This window comes from Tupaia chinensis, unplaced genomic scaffold (assembly GCF_000334495.1).
Source record: "Tupaia chinensis unplaced genomic scaffold, TupChi_1.0 Scaffold145147_1, whole genome shotgun sequence".
Lineage (NCBI taxonomy): Eukaryota > Metazoa > Chordata > Mammalia > Scandentia > Tupaiidae > Tupaia > Tupaia belangeri.
This window is the reverse complement of record NW_006205007.1, coordinates 202,058-210,711: the sequence shown is the minus strand read 5'-3', so window position 1 is coordinate 210,711 and position 8,654 is coordinate 202,058. Positions and strand designations below refer to the sequence as shown.

The following is an 8,654-nucleotide window of genomic DNA, read 5'->3' as shown; positions in this document are numbered from 1 at the left end:
AACTTTAGTCAAATTTTATTATATAAGAAAATAAGTTCTTGATAATTTTCAAATATGTAAATGTTAAATTGCTACTGTAGTTAGGAGACCTTTTCCTTTTGAGAGTTCTTTTTTTTTTTTTTTTTTTTGTCTTAGGGCACATATGCTAGCCAAAAAGAGAGAGGCAGAGACAGTGCAGTGAGAGGGGAAGTGAAAAATCACTCCTGTAAGGGATGGCCATGCCGCAATCCCTTCCCCTCAAGTCTCTTCTCAGGATCTTGGGCATGTATGCACATGTGCTTTGCATGAGTTTCAAGCCATTGGGTCCAGGACTCGAACCACGGTTGACCATGAGAGGGTCCAGAAATGTAATTGGAATGTCTTCTGCTGGCCCAGGAAGACATTTTATATATATATAGATAGATAGATAGATAGATAGATAGATAGATAGATCTCTGTTAGTAAAGAGAAATAGGCAATGGTGGCATGGCCATGAGGTCACTAAGGTTTAATTTTTTACTCTCTTACTAGGAATTAAATAAGGGGGGGCTAGCAGGTAGAGTAGTGGTTATGCTGTTGGACTCCCACATGGCCAACCCTGGTTTGAGTCCCAGACCTGGCAGCTTGAAACTCACAGAGGGCATGTGTGCCCAAAATTTTGAGAGGAAAATAAGGAAGGGATTTCAGCGTGGCCACCTGCACAGGGCATGATTTCTTACTTTCTCTCTGTCTCTTTGTGTCTCTGGTAAGTGCTTGTGCCCTATGCAAAATCTCTTTTTAGAAAAGAAAAAGCAGTGGAACGTGGCATGGAATTATCTCCTGGACTAGAAGTTTTGTTTGAAAGTAATTATGTACTTTTTTAAGTCAGTCGTCTTAAGATTTATTTAATTATTTATTTATTTTTATTTTAATTTGACCAGAGAGGGACAGAGTGAGAAAGAGAGAGAGAGAAGGAGAGAGAGTGAGAAAGTGAGAAAGCAAGCTGCCGGTCTGGGACTCAAACCGTGGTCAGTCATGAGAAAGTCCAGTTCCCTTTAGTACTTAGACTTCTACTTTCCAATTACATCTAAAATGTTTACATCTATTTATTGTGAACATTCTCATAATAACAATAAGTGCAAATTGCATGCCTTGTTCTATATTTATCTTACTTTAGTTGACTAGATGTGAAGATAGAAACTTACCTAATTACAGCTTTTCTGATCATACATAATGCCAGAAATTACACTAAATTAGGTGTTTATCTTCTTAACCTTCTAAAGACTGACACCAAGGTTAAGGCTAAAAAGTAGTTGTTCTTTTTCTTTTTTTTCCCTGATTACCAAAGACAAAGTCAAACATAGATGCTTTCCTAGCTAATGGAATAACGCAGGAGTCCAGGATTAAAATGAAGTCTCAGAGAGTGAGGTATTTTCAACAAGTCATTCTCTCTAAAACTTTCTCTCTTAAGTTATGCAGTTTGTTGGACATCTTTTAGAGTTTGTTTTTAAAGTTTATCAGTTTATTTTTCTAACGAAAGAGAGAGAGAGAGAGAGACTCCACAGGGGGTTTGTGCCATAATCCTACCCCCAGACTCAGCCAGTCTGAATCACAGGCACGTGTACATGTCTGCCATGCACAAAGCGACCTCAGGACACAAATGTGAGACCTGTCTGTGACGTCAGCATCTCCGAGCTTCAGAGTGTATTGCATTACCACAGTACTGCTGTGGGTGGCCTCAAATATTTTGACATTGCAATTTATGTTCGTGAAAACAGACTTTAATGTATACTATATAGTATATGTCATTGAGGGTTCTTCAGAGAAATAGAGCAAATAGGGAATATACAAGCAGAGCTTTTAGTTTTTTGTTTTTTTGGTTTTTGTTTTAGGTTTTGCCGTAGAGTCTGTGTCCTTGCCAGAGAGAAAAAGAGAGGGACAGTCAGAGGGAAAGCGAGAAATTACCCACCCCAAGCGGAATGGCCATGCCACAATCCCTTCTCCACTTTCCTCTTGGGATTTTGGGCATGTATACACACATGCCTTGTGTAGTTTTCAAGCCACTGGGTCCAGAATTTAAACTGAAAATAATTTTGAATTTCAAAATACAGATTAGGTGTTAGATCTGAAAGCAAATGTACACGACATAAAATCTAAAATACGTGTGCATTTTTCCTGTGCCTATTTTTAGGGGTAAGGATGAGTGAACACAACCAGTAGTGGCAAATTGGTGGAACTGGGGATGATAGCTCCATCTGCAGTTGAAGATATAACCAAAACATCTGCACAAAGGAAAAATATTTTCGTTTAATTTTATAGTTGCCCTACTCCTCCTCAACCATTTTCTTCACATGCTAAATATACTTTTTGGGGAGCTGGAGACACAGATCAAGTTCAGTGGACACCTGAGATCTCTTGTGGGGCTAAAGCGTGGAGTAAAAGACACATTAAATAAACTATTGATAAATTACACCACAATCCTGAAAAGTCTTTTTGTCCAATTTCTGTAACTGCTTACTTGGTAGGAAGAAGGTAAATGAGGGACCTGTGTGGAAATAGTAGGTAGAATGTATACAAATAGACTGATTACAAGAAAAATATTTAGGTAATTCAAGTCAAGCAGTAATTTGGGAACAAAGATCTGCATCATAACAATATTTGATGGCAACAACAACAACAAAAAAGCAAGAGGAAAAAATTTAAAAAAAAAGTTACCATGTGTGATATCTTCCCAATACCGTCTTTTCTAAGACAGATTCAAATGTCCAGATTTGAAATTAGTATTAGCAAGTATAATTCTAGCAATTCCGAGGGAATTCTTGGGCTTCTCTTGTATTCTGTTTTGTTTCTAAGTCCCAGAGAATGGTATTTGCTAGCATCACAACTACCATTTATTAAACACCTACTGTTTCCAGCATATGCTTTCTTTTTTTAAGAGAGATTTTTGCTACAGGGTTTATGTACTCACCAGAGAGACAGAGAGACAGAAAACAAGAAATCATCCCCTCTCAGGGAGCTTTGGCCATGCTGCAATCCCTCCTCCTCCAGTCTCCTGTCAGGATTTTGGGAGTGCACGCACACATGTCCAGTTTGAGTTTTAAGCTGCTGAGTCCGCGACTTAAACTGTGGTGGACTATGTGGAAGTCCAGTGACGTAACCATTACACTACCTGCTGGGCCCTCCAGCGTATGCTTTTAACCTCTTAAAAAGAGATTATCAGGGGACCGAATGGCGGCAGAGCAGCAAAACATGACATTCTGCAGGGCAGACCCACGTGGGGGCGTTGCTGGTTCATGTTGGGGGACTGTCCTGAGTACACTGGACATGTTTATGCCCATAATCAAGGGCCGACTGAAGCTGGGGATCGAGCTCAGGTCAACACTCAGTTGGGGGTATTGTACTTGTCTTTCCCCTTTCTCTGTTTCTCTTTCTTTCATTCATGGAATAACATGACATTCTGCAGGGCAGACCCACGTGGGGGCGTTGCTGGTTCATGTTGGGGGACTGTCCTGAGTACACTGGACATGTTTATGCCCATAATCAAGGGCCGACTGAAGCTGGGGATCGAGCTCAGGTCAACACTCAGTTGGGGGTATTGTACTTGTCTTTCCCCTTTCTCTTTTTCTCTTTCTTTCATTCATGGAATAACAAATAAACTTAGATAAAAGATTATACCCATGTTTTGACATAGTATGTGAAGCTTCAAAATATTACATGGATTGCTATATTGTGGCCTCTGAGAAATTGTTAGATGCAAAAACTGATTAAGCCTCGGCCTGAGTCCATGGTGTTAAGGGCTGATTTACATAGTTACTTCCTTTAAGTGGGAAATAGAAGACAAAGGAGGACTGAAGATAATTAAGGGTGTACAGTTTTATCTGGGATGGTGATTAAAACAAATGAGATACTAATAACAGTACACATTTATAAATTAAAACAGGGCTCAGGTGGTGGGTCACCCTGAATGGTAGTGCAATAGCCATCGCAGCAGCACTGTTACGGGCACCCAGGTCCAAACTTTGTTTCCCCGAGCTATTCCTGTGCCGCTGCACACGTGTTGGGAACATACTCTTTATATTTTTATAATGCAGAGAGTCCTGCATAAGATCAGAGCCCTTTAGCACTTCTGGAAGAAATTTAAATGTTGGTTGTGTAAGCACCCAGTTAGTTCATTAATGAACTCTTTTATTTGAGCATCTGAGTCTGAAACTGAGCTTCTCACTTTTCTTCATCTCCCACAACTAATGGGCGATTGTGCCCTGTAATATTCATTTTGTGTCTCTCATGTGCACCTGAATCTCTGAATGTCCAGAGCCATTGTGTTAATCGACATCCTTTAAATATTGTGCTTGGATTTATGCAGCTGTCTTTCTATTGGTATCTTCTTTTTATCTGTCCCCTCAATCATTTTTCACATGCTCAATATGCTGTCCTCTTAACTTGCTTCCCTAAAAAAGTTTTTTGCTATGGTCCCCAATTTCTAGAAAATAATCTTTAAAGTACTTAATATAACATGCAACTCTCTTCATATCTTGTCCCAGCCTCTGTCACTCATCCTATTTTTCTCCATTCCACAGCATAACTTTTATATCAAGGTACAACAATTGTAACAAGCTACCTCCTCCACACCCATTAAGACTCAGATGACACCTACTCTAGAAAGTTTTTTGCAAGTACTTCTTCCCATATTTAGAAAAAAAACCTAATACTTCAAAAAACTATATTATAAAATTCTTTTTATCAGTCAATATAACAGATATACTTTTCTATTTTTCATGTAAACTGTTGTTTTTGAGTGTATATGTGTATGCAAACACACACACACATATGCTATCATACACACAGAGCTTAGAAAACAAAGTGTAATTAATACATGGCACTTATTATAAGAATAAATAAGACTTCTGAGTACAGGACTTTTCAAATCTTTTACAGAAGAAGAGCTCAGTGAGCAAGCAAGTTTTGGAATGCTTCATATAATAACCCAAGTGAGGGATCAGTGGATGGCATAATGGTTACACTGGACTCCCACCTAGTCCACTGCTGTTCCAGTTCTGGACCCACAACTTAAAAGTTAGGCTGGGCACGTGTGCATGCATACCCAAGATCCTGAGAGGAGAATGGAGAAGGGATTATGGCCTAGCCTTTACCCCCAGGGGGGCTAGTTCTCACTTTCTGTCTCTCTATTTCCCCAATGAGTACACACACCTTACAGTAAAAATCTCTCTCTAAAAATAAAAATTATACACACACACACACATAAATATATAGTGAATAATAATCTCCCAAATCAACCAAACTTTGTGCCTTTGAACATAGATGTATAAGTCCATTTGTTTGTTCTTTTGAAATTATAGAATTATAAATAAATAAATATAGCATTTTAAAACTACTTACAGAGAAAAATAAGCTTATAGACAGTAAATACTGGGGAAATGCATTAATCCATGATGTTCGTATGTAAATAGTACATGTGTAATGAAGTTAACACTAACTTTTCTTTAATAATAAAGTTGAAAGAGTTCATTAATTTAACAAGTCTCTAGATCTCTGATTTTGTATCCCTTTGATATTGAAAATTTTAAGAATAATTTGACTGTAATTCTGAATTTTATAGTAAAAGAAATCACAAATAGACTAGTTGAGTACCAAAGAAAGGTAAGTTTGAGTATCATGTTTAAAATGCAATATGTGCACAGGCTCTGCATCTGGTGGTTAGGGGAACCAGATTGCTAAGGGTGGACCCCCTCAGTCTGAGTACTGGAACTGGTGGCTTGAGAAAAATACTGGACAAGTGTGCCTGTGTGCCAGATTCCTGAAAGGAGGGAAAAGATGGAAGATAAGGGATTGTGGCATGACCATTTCCCATGGGGAAGTTTTGTCCTGTCCTTCCCTCTTTGACTTTCTATCTTTTTCTGGCAAGCACAGATACTCTCTATCAAAAAATACATAAAGGGAACCAGCAGTTAGCGTAATGGCTATGTCGCTGGACTCCCACGTAGTCGACCGCGGTTCGTGTCCCGGACCCGGTGGCTTAAAACTCATGCCGGGCGCGTGTGCGTGCGTGCCCAAGATCCCGAGAGGAGAATGGAGGAGAAGGGATTGCGGCGTGACCATCCCCCCTGGGGGGTGATTTCTAGCTTTCTGTCTCTATGTCTCTCTCTGTCTGTCTGGCGAGCGCACGCGCCCTACAGTGAAAATCTCTCCAAAAAAAAAAATACATAAATTAAAGTAAAATAAATATATAAACTTCTATATTTGTTTTTTATAATACTCTATTTCTGAGAAAATTATTTTACTTCATATAATATATACACGTGTGTGTGTATATATTTATGTATATATATGAAGTTTACAGGAATTGACAAGCTTGAATTCAAGCAAGTAGAAAGTAACATTTATCTTCGAAATTCTCTCCCACTTCTAAAGCCTGAAGATTTTTGCCTCTTACGTCACCTTGCTTTAAACTATTTCTACTACTGCATTCCATGTAGCTCAACGGATCCACATATTTTTGTTACAGAAACTCATTTAGAGGCCTTGATAAATGAATAGTAAATAGCATGAGACAGGTGACATCTCCTATTCTCAGATCTCTTACTTTCTAGTGGGTTATTGGAACTAGCTCAGGAGTTATCCTCTTACTCTTCTCTCCCCAACATCTAAACATTTTCATCTGTATAATAATATTCTTCCTAAAATACAGCTTAGATCCTGTAGCTGCTTGAAGAGATAATACCATGGAGTTGCTATGGAGCTATGGACTCTATAGTCCAATGAGAAGAGTTTGTATAATATCTTCATTATTCATGGTTAGATGATCTAAAGCATGATATTTATTCCATTTCTGCTTCCATGTCTTCATAAGTTAAATAATAATAATATTAATACCTACCTATAGCATACTTACAAAGATTAAATAAAACAATAGATATAAAACACCCAACACATACGATGAGACAAGGTGAGTGCTCAGTGTACATTGTCTATTATTTTTACTACCAAAGTCATAGTCTCTGGAGCTCCAACTTTGATATTACTCCTATTTATTTTTTAACTATCCTGCTGGATGCCCATTTTTACCTAAATCCTTTCTATCCTATTTCCTAAAATTCTTATTCTCTAGGCAGGGAAAACATGATTCACCTCCAATTTCAACACACCATCTAATTGGACATGGAAATGAAGTTCAGTCTAGAATCTCACAAGTTGAAATAGAATGAGAAAATCACAATTGCCAATTTCCTTTTTTGTCCACAGAGCCAGTTTCCTGTGATTTGTGAGCAAAACGCTGAGAATTGGTGGTTGTAAATTATAACCACATCTTTACACACACACATACAACATACACACTTCTTTGATAGCCTTGTTATATAGATTGAAAATTCTACCTGAATTGTTCAGTTAGAAATCTGCTCTGGTGGCCTAAGTTCTTGTGCGAGTTCTGTTTCCGCCCTTTTGGATCTCTGAGTAGCACCATGACAGTTGGCAAGAATAAGCACCTTATGAAAAGCTGCAAAACGGGAGCCAAGAAGAAAGTTGTTGATCCATTTTCTAAAAAAGATTGGTATGACGTGAAAGCACCTGCTATGTTCAACATAAAAAATACTGGGAAGACACTGGTTACCAGGACTCCAGGAACCAAAATTGAGTCGGACAGCCTTAAGGGCCGTGTGTTTGAAGAGAGCCTTGAAGATCTGCAGAATGATGAAGTCACATTTAGGAAATTCAAGCTAATTACTGAGGATGTTCAGGGCAAAAACTGCCTGACTAACTTCCATGGCGTGGATCTCACCCATGACAAAATGTGTTCCATGGTCAAAAAATGGCAGACCATGATTGAAGCTCATGTTGATGTCAAGACTACCGATGGTTATTTGCTTCATCTTTTCTGTGTTGGGGTTATTAAAAAATGCAACAATCAGATACGGAAGACCTCTTATGGCCATCATCAGCAGGTCTGCCAAATCTGGAAGAAGATGATGGAAATCATGACCCAGGAGCTGCAGACAAATGACTTGAAAGAAGTGGTCAATAAACTGATTCCAGACAACATTGGAAAAGACATAGAAAAGGCCTGCCAGTCCATCTACCCTCTCCACGATGTCTTCGTCAGGAAAGTCAAAATGCTGAAGAAGCCCAGGTTTGACTTGGGAAAATTCATGGAGTTTCATGGTGAAGGTAGTAGCTCTGGAAAAGCTACTGGGGATGAGACGGGTGCCAAAGTTGAACGAGCTGATGGATATGAACCACCAGTCCAAGAATCTGTTTAAAACGCAGACTTTTAATAGTGACAAATAAAAAGTCCTATTAGTGACAGTTAAAAAAAAAAAAAAAAAAGAAAAGAAAGAAAAGAAATCTGCTCTGGTTACCTCTTAGGACACTGACTTCCCTGAGACTGAGATCTGTCTCAACCATCTTTGCCCAACCCTGGGTCCTGCTCCTTCCAATCAATGGTGGGTCTATTACTCCATATGGACATATCTCCAAAGGTTAAATGGAAATGAAGTCACCTCACATAAACGCCAGTTACCTGGTATTCACTAATAGGCTGAACTTGAACCATGTTTGAGCTTTACAAGGTTTGAAGATTAGATTAACCTGCATTTCGATGCCTATTCTTCGCCCAGGAAAAGGTTTTCAGTCAGTCCAAATGGTATAATCTCTTTCCAACAATTAAATGTTTAAATAATTAC

General features: G+C 38.7%; 1 pseudogene; it reads left to right on the top strand.

The window, feature by feature from the left end:
* The first annotated feature begins 7,436 nt into the window (after window positions 1-7,436).
* LOC106733803 (40S ribosomal protein S3a pseudogene) lies at window positions 7,437-8,231 on the top strand (annotated as a pseudogene).
* The last annotated feature ends 423 nt before the right edge of the window (window positions 8,232-8,654 follow it).